Genomic DNA, 10,414 nt, shown 5'->3' on the forward strand with positions numbered 1-10,414 from the left:
TTTGCTTCCATGTAAGACAGGTTGTTAAAAAAAAAAAAAAAAAGCTTGGAGGAAACACCTCTTCTTTAAGAAAGCCTTGGCTGGAAATGGCACTCATAAATTCTGTTCATCTTGGGGCGCCTGGGTGGCCCCCTTGGTTAAGCATCTGCCTTCGGCTCAGGTCATGATCTCAGGGTCCTGGGATCAAGAACCACATCAGGCTCTCCACTCAGCAGGGAGTCTGCTTGTCCCTCTTCTCCTGCTTGTGCTCTCTCTCTCTCTCAAACAAATAAAATCTTAAATATGTTCATCTTCTTTTCACGTTCAGAAGTTTTATGGACTCATCTAGATGTAAGAGAAGCTAGAAAATGTAGTAACTTGTTTAACAATCACTTTTAAATGTCATCTCTCTTCTGTGGAGGGGGGAACATGAAATTCATTGAGTATCTTAAAATCTCTAACACAGTAAGGCATTGCTCCCAATTTTTCTCCTTAATATTATGTGTTTTTTCATGTCAATAACAGTTCTATTTTTGAAAGAAATTATTTTTTTCTAATTTTCCACCCTTGCACTACACCCTATTTATTTCAATTGCCCTTGTTTTGCATATTTCTCTTTCCTTTGTATTTTAATTTGAAATGGTATTTAAATTGTTTTATTCTGTTACCATTAACATACTGAGAAATAATATTTCTCCAACTCTAATTTTCCTTAAAAATTAAGGCCAGTGAATGTGGTATTAGTAGAATAAATACTAATTTTTGAAGGCTCTTGATACCCATTGATTTCCAGAAAGATTATGCTTATTTTTCAGCAAATAATATTTTCGAATAGACCTCATCTTTGCTAGCATTTGATATTACCACTGTCAGTTTGATGTATAGGATATAATTATATGTCACTGGTTTATGTAAGCATCTATAAAATTATTGAGTCAAGGTAGCTACATTTCTCTTCCTCCTTCTCCTTCTCTTTTTCTACCTCCATCTTTCCTTCTATTGTTGTTTGAGAATCAGTAAATACTTCACAAAACAAGACACAAAGTTCTCTAAGGGGTGGGGGTGGGGGACAGAATAACCTGTATGCATTTATCTGTGGGTATATTTGATTTGTATTTGACTTTTGAATTTAAAATTTATGTTAAAAGAAATGCAGTCAGGTTGGCCTTTGGCTTAAATCTTGAACGAGACTTATGCTTCAAAGTTTTACCCTTTAAGTACAAGGACAATTTTGTGTCAGAAATCTCTTCCTATGACCAAGGACAAAATTTTCTTTTTTTCATGAAAGCATCAATTTTTATGCATGAAAACCCCTGCGGTAAAAATTAGCCACACCTCATGGCTGATCAAGGTTTACCCTACTATAATTTATTTTCTGGGAGCCATGAATATGTTTTTGAAATTTCTCCTGCATTTATATCCCAGCTATCCTTTTAGAGGAAATAAAGAAGTACTTTCTATTATATCACCTGCCCCTGCGTCCCCCAGTAACATTCTTAAGAAAGAATGTTTCTTACTCTTATGTAGAAAATGTAGATGTCCTTTTTCATATAAACTTTAGCTCCATAGCTCAACTAGCCAAGAAGGATGGGAAAAAGAGGCTTTCTATTTTTTTTTCTCCAAACACACCAGGTTTATTCCTACTGTTGGATCTTTGCTCTTACGGTCTGGTCTGTTCTCCCTCAAAAACTTCTAATCCCCCCATATCCCCAATTTAGCTTAGCTGTCTTCTTCTTACCATTAGGGATTCAGTTAAAACCAATTTAAATTAACTCTATCCCTCCCCTTTCTGCACAGTGCACCATCTTATTTTCTTCATAAGGTTTATCGCTGGCTGACACTATCTTAATAGTTATCTTAATAGTTTAAGCCCTACCAGGACAGAAATTTTTGTCTATTTTGTTCCTTGGTGTTAACTTTAGTTCCTGGAATAGAGGCTAATAATAAATGGATGCTGAGGGATTGGTGGGGATTTATTAAATAAATTAATAGATGACTAGAGTCTGTAGGATGGTTTACTTTGAGGTATTTCATTAAAATATATTCTACCATTTATGTATTGTTTTAAAAATTACAAAACTCATTCACATGCACTGCTCTTTAGGAAATAGAGAATCATCAGGAATATGGAGTGAAGATTTCAAGGAGTTGCTACATGAGACTGTGTATCTTCTCAGATCCTCTCAGTTCCCTCTGCCCACCACTCCCAACTCCCCTCTGTATGTGCATGATGTGCATGCATGTACAGCCAACACACACACACACTCATGCACAAATACACACACATATAATCTACCTGTGAACATTACCATTTATCCCACCATTCAGCTTATTTATTGTTACCACCGGCTGTTTCGGCAGCCCCAGTAGGAGGGCCAGATGTTAGGATGACCACGATTGTACTTTTCCAGAGTGGGAGCTGTGAAGGCTCTAGTTCCCAGATCCCAATTTTCCAGTTGGGACCTCTGAAGGCAATAGATCTACCCTCCACTCTCAGATTCAGATGAGGAGCTGAAATGTGATTTGGGAAATGGATTTCCTAGAGGCAACCCTGGAGGGGTCAGGTTACCAACCCTGAAAGTTTGGGAATGTTAATTCGCTGAGGGGCAAACCAAACCGGGACCAGTGAGGTCCAGGAGCTAGCAAAGAGCTGGAAGACGAACTTTTTTTTCCTCCTTTTCCTAATAGGCTCTTCTGAGTCACAGTGATTCCACACACAACTGAAGTTGTCCCGATGTAGTTAATTCAGTAATGTACCCCTTTGTATTTGCTTTCACCTCTTCCTTGACTGACTGCTTTTCTCCATTATTCTTGCTGGCCTGAGGTTAAAATACAAGCTCTCTTTTACCTGAAGCTTTGCCTCGGGCTCTTTTTTTCTAAGAAATCTGGGCTAAGAAGCTGGTCCCTGACTTTTCAAAGCATTTGAAATGTATATATTTTTTTCTTCCAACCCATGTTACAGTACACTTTAATGAACAGATCAGATTGACTTAATTTCTCATTGAATCAGAAGAGAATATGTTAAGCCAAACTGAAGCCCAATTACCAGGTTCTTCTGTCTTCAACGATGCTTTAGTTACTCGGGAAGAGATTTTTAAAGAAAAATAAGCTGAGATCACTCCCCAGATCAGGAAAAAGCTTGTGTTACTGTGTTGCACATGTCTCTAAAACATGCTTTTTTCCAAAAATATTTTTATAATATTTAGTATTGATTAAGTATTGACTAAGAAGAGTGTTTAGGTTCAGGGGGATATGGTTTCAAATAGCAACAAGTCTACTTTCTCACAGTGTCATAGATGAGAAGTTGCTACAACTGTCTCATTCATATTTTAATGAAGAGGAAATAACCACCTAGCTTGACAGTTATGATGATTAAATTGGATGATGTAAATAAAGCATTTAGCCTAATTTCTAGCTCTATGCTAAGAGGAGGCCCATTTTGCCCATGTGGAAAGTTTGATTTTCTTAAAATTGCACCTCTCACAGAATATGAAGCTGTATCTTTGTGTGCCATCACCTAGAATGCAGCTGAGTGTCTATACATTCATTACCAATGTGACAGAAAAACTGGGAATTTGGAAGGTATGTTACAAAAGGTTGGAGATCATGGAGCTGTTGATGTAGGAGATAGAGGGAGAGGGTTCGAAGGAATGGAGATTCTTTTTTTTCTCTCCTAAACCTTTTGTAGAATCTTCCTCATGAAGAAGCTGATAGTGGTCATGGGGAAGAGGCCATGGGAGAATCTCTTGTATCAGCTTTTATATAATTCCCTCTTGTTTCATTGTGGTGGTAAAATCCTACCAAAAAAAATACATAGAGAGAAGGAGGGAGAGGGAGAGAAGGAGAGCACAAGAGAGCTCTCCCCTCTTTATTAATAATATGAACAATTATTTATTATTTTTATTTTAAGGCTCTTGTGATTCAAAGAAGTTAATGGAAATCTAAAGTTTTTTCAAGGTATCAATCTTTACCAATAAGGCAAGAAATACTTCATTTTAGAAATTAGAATGCTGGGGCACCTGGGTGGCTCAGTCAATTAAATGTCTGACTCTTGATTTTGGCTCAGGTCATGATCTCAGGGTTGTGCAGTCAAGCCCTGGGTCAGGCTCTGCACTCAGTGGGGAGTCTGCTTGAGGATTCTCTCCCTCCCTCTCCCCTGCTCATTTCTCTCTCTTTCTGTCTCTCAAATAAATAAATAAATCTTTAGAAATTAGGGTGCCCTTATAGCAATTTATCACTTCTTATTGTGCATAGGGATAAATGTTCCATCTGTCTTATTTTATTTCTCTCTTTGGTAGAAATAAAGGATGACTACCCAAATAAAAACACAGGACACTATATACTCCGAGCTTACTACGGCAAGAGAGTCAGCTGCCATCACTTGAGTTTGGCACAGATTCAAAAACAGACAGGGATGTTTGAGAGCTTTAGAGTGAGAAGCAGGGAGGACTTCAGATTTTCTTTTTTTCTTTTTTCTTTTTTAAAGATTTTATTTATTTGACAGAGAGAGACAGCGAGAGAGGGAACACAAGCAGGGGGAGTGGGAGAGGGAGAAGCAGGCTTCCTGCCGAGCAGGGAGCCCGATGCGGGGCTCGATCCCAGGACTCTGGGATCATGACCTGAGCCGAAGGCAGACGCTTAATGACTGAGCCACCCGGGCGCCCCAGGACTTCAGATTTTCTTGATTAGACTTTGCTGGTGTGAGGAACCTGGAGGCAAACTAACTGGAAGGGAGGTCTATTAGGGGATCGACTGAGGGAGTATATTTAGCTTTCTCTGGTTGGCCTGGTGTGGAAAACAGAGGCAAAAATTGGGAAGTTGGAATTTAGAACTAAGTCGCACCCATTCTGGGCTGGTTGTAAAATTGCAGCTTGGCCTCTGGAATGGTTGCGGCAGAGGGTGTTGGCTCAGAGTTCTTTTGTAGCATATGGTCTGGCTATTGTCTGTGCATTCAGTCTCTCACTTGATTCACAGAAACTAGAAAGAGCTTCTTTCCATGATGGAGGACATTGGACCCATACTATGAATCATCTCTTCTTTTCTGTCTCTTTGTCCTTTTGTAACTTTGTAATTAAAAGAAACATCACACAAAGCTGTTGCATTACACCTCTGGGAGAAGTTCCAGTCTTTTTTTTTTTTTTCTTTTTCTTTTTCTTTTTTACTCTTTGGTCATTTTTGACTTTCCTTACCACATGTAGAAATAGGGACGCATAAGATAGTTAACCTTGGCAGTATCTCACCAATCTATTATCTTTTCATCGTTTAAATATTTAATACTTGCTCCAACTGAGAGAAAGCCTAGAAATCCCTTTTTTTGTGGGGGGAGGAAGCAATTTAATCTCTTTTAAGAAAATGTGTTTTCCTTTCAAAAAGGCAGCTAAGCAAGGGGATAGTAATCATGGTCTGTGATGATAGAAAATAAAACGCATTTTTTTTTAAATCAGTTTTTACCATCACAGTTGTATTCCTGTCCCTCCTTCTTTTTCTCTGCAATGCAGACTTGATAACTGTGTCTGTTCATTGGGGTGGAAATTAACAAAAACCAACCTTTTGGCCTTCTTTATTCTGGTTTACATAGGCCTTTAACGAAGATTAAAAAATGATTTCTCTAGTTGTTCTAGCCTATATCACTAGTGTTCTTCATCGGGCTGTGGGGACAAAATGTCAACCAGTAATAAAGTTTTGCTCTGCCTTGCTTCATCTTTTGTGTATACATCTCCCTAGAAGAATTCAAGAGAGGGAATACTGGCCAAATGCCATCTCAGTTTCATCTCATTTTATTATTTCCCAAAGAACAAACTAGATAACATTTCAACTTCCAGTAAGAAAGCTAATTTATGCAGATTCAAAACAGAATGCAAATGACCCAAGGCCAACAGATGAGAAAAAAGTTTGAAATCTGCTTTTGAAAGTTCCTTTCTTCTTTATATCTTCCTTCCACCCATGTATTTGTTCGTATATACTATATGCTGGGCACTTTTCTATGGGCAGCAGATATAGCGGTGGGCAGGACAGTTCTATTCTCTCTCTTACTTTTTAGAGGATGCTGGAAAACAAATTAACACTAACTTAATATAGTGATATGTTCTTAAAAGTAAAAAACAAAAAACTGTAGCATGGTTTGTCTAGTAAGAAAGGTCTCTCAATGTAAGCTTACTCTCTTCTCTCTCCCATCCCCTATTGCTCAGATAACAGTTATTCTCATGAAGTGGTATATGAGCAGGAATCTGAATGTACAAGGAGCCATCCTGTGGGAAGGGATATTACCAGCAGAGACAACAACATGAGCAAAAACCTAGGGTTTGACATGCTCAGAAAATAGGAGGAAGCCAGTGTGTCTGGAGGAGTGAGTTGGGTTGAGGGTGAAGCAAAGTACAAGAAGGCAGGCAAAATCCAAAACATTTAGGGTCTTGGATGGCTTGTTGATCTTTTTATTTTTGACATCTAAAGAAAAAAATAATTCAAAAATTTAAATATAAATAATAATAATAATTCAATCATGATGTGACAAAATGCTGTTTTTTCCTTACCATTTCCAGCCATGATTTCAGTTCCTGAAAAATCTCTTGTATTAGAAATTCCCAAATCATGAAAGAAGGAATTTAGGATTCTTATACTACATTCAGTATAAATGTAGTATCCTACAATTTCATGCAATAATAAAACTATTTTAGCATTTTCTCAGGTGGTTATTTCCCACTATCTACATGTTTCTCAAACTTTGAACATCCCTGTTCTTTCTCTCCAAATTGATCAATAGATTCAACATAACTGTAAACAAAATCTCTGCAGGCACTGCTGCAGAAATTCACAAGCTGATTTTAACATTTTTATGGAAGTGAAAAGAACAAAAGCTGGCCAAAACAACCTTGCAAAATTAAAGAACACACTTGAAGGACTACCTGATTTCAAGATACATTATAAAGCTAGAGTAATCAAGACAGTATGAGATTGGTATCATCATAAACAAGTAGATCAGTTACACAGAGTTGGTAGTCCAAGCCATGATGCATACATACATGGAAAACTTTTTTGGCAGAGGTGCCAAGGCAATTAAATAGATAAAAGCCTTTTCAACAGATAGTGTTGGAATAATTGGATATTCATATGCCAAAGAAAAATGAACTTTGATCCACATCTTTTAAACTCTAACCCCTAAATCTTTAAAATGTCTAGATAAAAACATAGAAAATCTCTGTGACCTTGAGTTAGGCAAAGATTTTTTTTTATTGAAATATAATTGACATACAATACTCTATTAGTTGCAGGTGTATATCATAATGATTCAATATTTTTATACATTACAAAATAATTTCTTGGATACATGAAAAGCATGTTCTTTATAAGGAAAAAAATGGATAAGTTGAGCTTAATCAAAATTAGAAAAATTCTACTTTTCAAATAATACTGTGAAAGAGAATCAAAATACAAGCTATAGACTGAGGGAAATATTTTCAAATCATATACCTGATTATTTGTACTTGTGTGTCCAGACTATTTAAAGACATCTCAAAATCCAATAATGAAGAAAACAAAACAAATAATAAATGAGGAAAAGATTTGATGAGGCATTTCACCAAAGAAGATACAAAGAGGGAACATAAACATACAAAAAGATGCTCAGTGTCATTGCTCATTAAGGAAATGCAAATAAAAACCACAATGAGGTATTACTACACACCTATTAGAATGGTTAAAATTAGAAATACTAACCATATCTGGTGTTAGTATATGGAGAAGTGAAGAGTGAATATTGGGAGTATGTGGGGAAGAAACAGAACTCCTGTGTTACGTTGGCCAACTCTTTTCCTCTGTTGTCCCTTACAGTGTACATATACTGACATACAAACATAATGGCAGCCATTATTCGCTATCCTATATGCATGTATTATAAAAAATATATAATGTATTGGGTGCCTGGGTGGCTCAATCGGTTAAGCGTCTGCCTTCGGCTCAGGTCATGATCTTGGGTCCTGCAATCGAGCTCTGCTTTGGGCTCCCTGCACAGTGGGGAGTCTGCTTCTCCCTCGGACCCTCCCCTCTGCTCATGATCTCTCTCTCTCTCTGATGCTCTCTCTCTCTCAAATAAATATTTAAAAATAAAATATGTAATGTATTATATTAATATTATGTATATTATATATTAATATATACTATTATGTAATATATATCATGTAAAATTAACTATATATTGTATTTATATTGTATCTTTATATATATATCTTTTATATATTTTTTTCTTTTTTAATCATTGGTAGCACTCTTCTTTCCTTTTTGTAAATCCAAGTTTCCACCATTTCTCTTTATGAAATACTTTCTTTAAGAGTTCTTAGAGTATCGGTCCATTGGGAACAAATTTTCATGCTTTTATTTGAATGAAATTATCTTATTTTGCATCTTTTTCTTTTCCATTGATATATAATGGACATTCAGTTAATATCACTCTTTTTTGTGTATAGTTCTATAAATAATAGAGATTTGTGTAACTACCACCACAATCAAGTTCTGGAATAATTCCATTACTCCCACCCCCATCTTCTTAGGCTCTTTGTAATCATTTTAAAGGATATATTTTGCTAGATAACAATTTTAGATAAACAGGTACTCTTTTTTCCCCCTTTCAGTTGTTTAAAGATGTCATCCCGGGCGCCTGGGTGGCTCAGTTGTTAAGCGACTGCCTTCGGCTCAGGTCATGATCCTGGAGTCCTGGGATCGAGTCCCGCATCGGGCTCCCTGCCCAGCGAGGAGCCTGCTTCTCCCTCTGACCCTCCCCCCTCTCATGTACTTTCTCGCTCTCTCAAATAAATAAATCTTTAAAAAAAAAAAAAAAAAAAAAAGATGTCATCCCATTGTTTCCTGGTTTGTATAGTTTTTGAAAAAAGTCTTCTCTTTAGTCTTCCAGTCATTCCTCTGCACATGTGTGTCTTTCCTCCTCTGGTAGCTTTTGAGATTCTTCTTTCTGTTCATGGTTTTCAGAAATTTTATTAAAATGTGATATATCTTGGCATGTGTGCTTGCATGTTTATGCTATTCAAGTTTGTTGATGTTTTTGGATCTGTGGGTTTACAGTTTTTCATCAAATTCGGAAAATTTTCAGCCACTGTATTTTCAAATATTTTTGATGTCTCCCTAGTCTCTTTGATTCCTCTAAGAGAACAATTCTATGTATGTTACACTGTTTAATATATCATATGAGTCATAGATGCTCTTTTAATTCTTTTCAATCTTTTTTTTCTCCTTGTTTCATATTGGCTTGAGTCTATTGCTCTGTTTTCAAGTTCACTGATGTTTTTATTCTGCACTGTTTTATGGCCAGTCCCATCCATCAGTATCTTAATTTCAGATATTGTTTTAATCTATAGTAGTTCCATTTTTTTAATATCTTCAGTTTCTCTCCTCACTATCTTCATGTTTTTAGTTAAATTCTTGCTCATAAATGTAATAGCTAATTAACGCCCTTGTCCATTATCATTACTTTCATTTCTGTGCTTTTTTCTATTGATTTTTTTTTCTTGGTTATGGGTTGCCTTTTTTCTGATTCTCAGCATGTATGAAATATTTTGATTAGAGGCTGAACTTTAAGAATCCTATGCTACTGTTTTGTCTGTTAATTTGGCAATTGAGTTATTGTGGAAAAATTTATGACCTTGACTCTGTTTTTAAGATTTTCTAGGGTGTATCTAGAGTAGACTTCATTCTAGGGATAATTAAGCCATATTTCTGAGACATAACTCTCTTGAGGTCTCCACCAAATGACCTGGCCAATCACCAGGGATGCTACTCTCTGGCTGGTGAGACTTTGGACAACTGCCTGCCTTATGTGAGCTTTGCTGTGTTTTTTTAAAATTTATAACTTACTGGTATTTTTGGCCACACCTTGTGGAATTTTGCTGTATGTACATACATGTATGTACAATGTACTGTATGTACATATAGCTAAGTATTCAACAATGACTAAAGGGAACCCTTATGTGGATTTCTGGAGCTGTGTTTCTACACAGTTTTTTTTTCCACCCATAACTCTGCCCTACTATTTCAGTCACTTAAGCCTCCCTAATCCCTAGTCTCTCTCTGCTCAACTCAGTGAGACTGCTAGGCTCTTGTTTGCATTCTTGTCCCTCTCTGTGAATGCAATCTAGACATTGCATCCAGGCAAGAAGTTGGGAAAACTGTAGGATTCAACTCATTTTTCCTTTCTTTCAGGGATCACATTCTAGTGCTACCTATTGTCCAATATGTGAAACCAGTTGTTTGATATATTATATGCAGTTTTCTAGTTTTGTACAATGGGAGACTAAGTTCAGTTGCTCTTCTTCATGTCCAGAATCAGTTAATGCAAATCCTATGTTCATGATCTTCTAATGGCTTAAAAGTGAAAACAGTAACACCACACACACACACACACACACACACACACACACACACACACACACAC

This window comes from Neomonachus schauinslandi, chromosome 16 (genome assembly GCF_002201575.2).
Source record: "Neomonachus schauinslandi chromosome 16, ASM220157v2, whole genome shotgun sequence".
NCBI classification, from domain to species: Eukaryota; Metazoa; Chordata; class Mammalia; order Carnivora; family Phocidae; genus Neomonachus; species Neomonachus schauinslandi.